This window comes from Arachis ipaensis, chromosome B10 (genome assembly GCF_000816755.2).
Source record: "Arachis ipaensis cultivar K30076 chromosome B10, Araip1.1, whole genome shotgun sequence".
In the NCBI taxonomy this organism is placed as follows: Eukaryota; Viridiplantae; Streptophyta; class Magnoliopsida; order Fabales; family Fabaceae; genus Arachis; species Arachis ipaensis.
Window position 1 is genome coordinate 99,792,905 of NC_029794.2, and position 4,375 is coordinate 99,797,279.

The window sequence follows — 4,375 nt, forward strand, 5'->3', positions numbered from 1 at the left end:
TCACTAAGGCTAAGCGGTGAAATAGCAGTTACACCCTTGGATCTATAGGATCAGAAAGAAGGAGAAGGAAGGGAGCTTTGATAGTTCTTTTCACCAACAGAGAGATTGGGATTTGATCGAAGGAGAAGGAAGGGAGCGATGGAATTGAGGAAATTCAGCATCAGGATCGGTTGCCGGCCGGCTTTTCAACCAAATCCCGCAACAAAAGGCACTACAAGAAAACACGTTTTTGCTACGCTTTTAAAGAGTGGCGAAAAGCTAAAAAAAGCGTAGCGATAGCTTTTCGCCACGCTTTTGGAGCTATCGGGACGCTTTTGAAAGGGTCACGTCTGTAAGGGTGCCGGTTGGTCTATCGCCACACTTTTGATGAGCTTTTGCCACGCTTTATTTTTTGCCACGCTTTAAAAAATCGCCACGCTTTAAAAGCGTGGCCATATGTGCTAGATATGGCTACGCTTTTAAAGCGTGCCCATATCGAGATATGACTACGCTATTAAAAGTGTGCCAATATCCAGACATATGGCTATGCTTTTAAGGCGTGCCAATAGCGTGAGATACAGCTACGCTTTTAAAGCGTAACTGTTGATGCCCACTGTAATGTTATGGCCACGCTTTCAAAGCGTGGCAACAAGTGGAGATACGTCTACGATTTAAAAGCATGCCAATAGGTGGAGATACGGCTACGCTTTTAAAGCATGCCAAAAGGGAGACATACGGCTACGCTTATAAAGTGTGGCTGTTGATTACTACTGTACAATATGGCCACTCTTTTAAAGCGTGGCTGTAAGTTAGTTCAGTAACCTAATTGCACTCTTTTTATAAACCTTATAAAATCATAGATAATTTTAAAATATAAAAGATGACTACTAATTTTGAATCAACTAATCCTTACTTCATAAACTTGTCACAAAAAAAAGTGTTTGATCACATGATATACTCTAACAAAATACCAAAAATCAAAGTCATAAAAATTCCACTAGCAATTTTCTAATACATGAATTACAATTCCAACATGGGTTACATTATCTACTTCCTTTACACTTCATTACAAAATATAAAACTTCATGATTACTGACCATCCATTGTGAGCAAAATTGTTTTCACCACTGCCCTGCATAATTTTAAATATTGTTGTGTGTTAGTGCATCTTATATCAAACCAAAAAATGAAAAGACATATATTACACATTAGCAATGTACAATATCTGATCTGTGACAACCATTTAAATTTTTTTAGTTTAATGAAAGACAAACAAAATGAATATAATGATGTAAAACTTAAATGTCTTAACGATTGTTTTATCAACAAACTGCCTTATAGTCGTACAATAATTGTAATCAGCAAAGGCTAAAGCTAATTTCTAGTAATAATCATATTTGCAAACAAATATTTCAATTTTCTTGCATAATCTTTATACAGAATAACATAAAGTGAAAATTTTTAAATAAAATAAAATAACTTTATTTCCTATTAAACCAAAAGCACAAAATGAAGCATTAAGTGTGCCACGAACAAGAGATTATCCATACAATTTTGAATAGAGAGATTATGCTCACTGATGTAGTTCTTATTCAGATTCTCATCAGTTCTTTCTCCTAAGGCACTGAGTTGATAATTGAGATTGAGCTACGGCATTGATTTATCTATATTTTATTTTTCACACTTTCATGTAAATGCTGTTTCACTGAACATTCCTGTACGGATACTCCTATACAGAGTTTCTACATGCTTATTGTTCATACCCTGGGTCGAACTGTCCGACCCGGGATGATTGGTGGCAAAACGACTGACCTCTTCAAGTCCAACTATCCGACCTCTTCTTAAAGAGATCGGCCAAATCGACAAGAGAGCCTAGGAAAAGGCCCAAATGTAGGAACACGACCCAAATCCAAAGGCAGTTCAAGCCTACAGAGATAAAGGCGGTTCCCTTAAAGATAAGATGACTTCACTCAAGATAAAGATAAGATAAGAAATGATAACTAACTTATCTTATCAGAAAGGTCAGCCCACACTACTATAAATACACTGGAGCACCCAGGTATAACTCATACTCTGATTCTACAATAAACCTGCTTAATACCCATGCTAACTTAAGCATCGGAGTCTCTTGCAGGTACCCCCCACCCTCCGGTGGCCAAGGATTAGCAGTGCAGTAAGTCCAACAAGTCGGACACAACAGCTCCGGCCGCCACCAGCCAGCCGGACACGTCATCTCCGACCAGTACAGAAGATCTCATCCGAGATCGACCTCCAGTTTCAGGTAACCCTCGGAACATTAGCGTCGTTGCCGGGGAACCTGAAAGTCATCCCAAAACCATGGCGGACGGCCATGACAACGACCACGACTCGGATCTGGAGAACAGAACACCGCACAAGAACGCGGACACTACGCTAAAGGATACTCCGGAATCCAACGGGGACAAAAACTCACCAAATCCGGGAGTGGGGCCTCCTACCGAGACAAAGACAAGGACTCCAAAAGGAAAGAAAACCGACGGGGTGAGAAAATCAAAAAATACCACAACTACACTCCTCTCAAAGCATCCCTGGTCGACGTGTACAAAGAAGTCTGCCATACAGAAAAAATCCCCCAAGCGCGGCCACTCAAAGGCAAAAGGGGAGGAGAAAACCGGAAGGAATATTGTGAATATCATCGAATTCGAGGGCATTTTACCAACGAGTGCTTTGACTTGAAAAATATCATCGAAAAATTGGTAAGAAAAGGAAAATTAGATCGATTTCTGGCTACCCGAGATGATGACCAAAGAAAAAGACGAAGAGACGAAGATGATGGACGAGCTGAACAGTCACCGCGGACACCAGAAAGACACGTCCACATGATACACGGCGGATTCGCAGGAGGTGGGATCTCCAAATCATCCCGAAAGAGATATCTCAAAGAAATATATCATGTTGAGGGAAAGGAGGAAGCACCCGACATCCCGGCGATAACATTTACTAAAGAGGACGCATCCGGCATCATCTCAGGACACGACGATCCCATGGTCATCACTATTATACTGGCAAACGCCAATCTACACCGCACACTAATAGACCAAGGGAGTTCTGCCGACATCTTATTCAAAACAGCCTTCGACAAGCTCGGTTTAGACGAAAAGGAACTTAGAGCATACCCGAACAATCTGTTTGGACTAAGAGACACTCCGATACAACCACTAGGATACGTATCGCTACACACTACTTTTGGAAAAGGGAACCAATCTAGGACCCTCAAAATAGACTACATTGTGGTCAACGTAAGTTCAGCCTACAATGCTCTCATAGGTCGGACAACACTCAATCAACTCGGCGCAATAGTCTCAACTCCGCATCTATGCATGAAATTCCCAACTGCAGAGGGGATAGCCACGATAAAAGCAGATCAAAAGATGGCATGTTGCTGTTATAACGAGAGCTTAAACCTCAAAGGCAGAGGAGAAGAGTTTCATACAATTGAGCTTGGCGGAGCTCAGCATCGAGAAGAACTCCATCCGCACCCAGAAGGTGAGGTAGAGAAGGTTCAGATTGGAGACACCTCGGACAAAACGACTAATATCGGCACGGTCCTATGAGGAGACTCAAAAGAATTACTGATACAATTCTTGCGAGATAATGTCGACCTCTTCGCATGGAAAGCCGCAGACATGCCAGGCATAGACCCCGAGCTAATGTGCCACAAGTTGGCGGTCTATCCAGGATCTCGGCCGGTGCAGCAGAAGCGAAGAAAACTCGGACCAGAACGATCCCAAGCTGTGGAAGAACAAGTACAAATGTTACTGGAGGCAGGATTCATAAGAGAAGTCAAGTACCCACTATGGCTAGCCAACGTCGTCTTGGTGAAAAAATCAAACGGGAAGTGGCGCATGTGTACCGATTACACTGATCTCAACAAAGCCTGCCCAAAAGATCCATACCCACTCCCAAGTATTGACGCTCTGGTAGATGCTTCCTCCGGATATAGATACCTCTCGTTTATGGACGCCTATTCGGGATACAACCAAATTCCCATGTATCCACCAGATCAAGAAAAGACCTCGTTCTTAACACTAAAGGTGAACTACTGCTACATCGTGATGCCTTTCGGTCTCAAGAACGCGGGAGCTACTTATCAAAGGCTAATGGATAAAGTCTTCTCAGATCACATCGGAAAAATCATGGAAGTCTATGTGGACGACATGTTGATAAAAACACAAAGTGAAGATACATTATTGTCCGACCTGGCTCAAGTGTTTGACACTATAAGGAAGCATAACATGCGACTCAACTCCGAAGTACAACTCATATCGAACTGTAAACAGACCTAAACGAAGTTAAGGGGAAACACACTCGTACTTTGGGTTCTTAAACGGACGAAGTTGACGCTTCCACGTAAAAC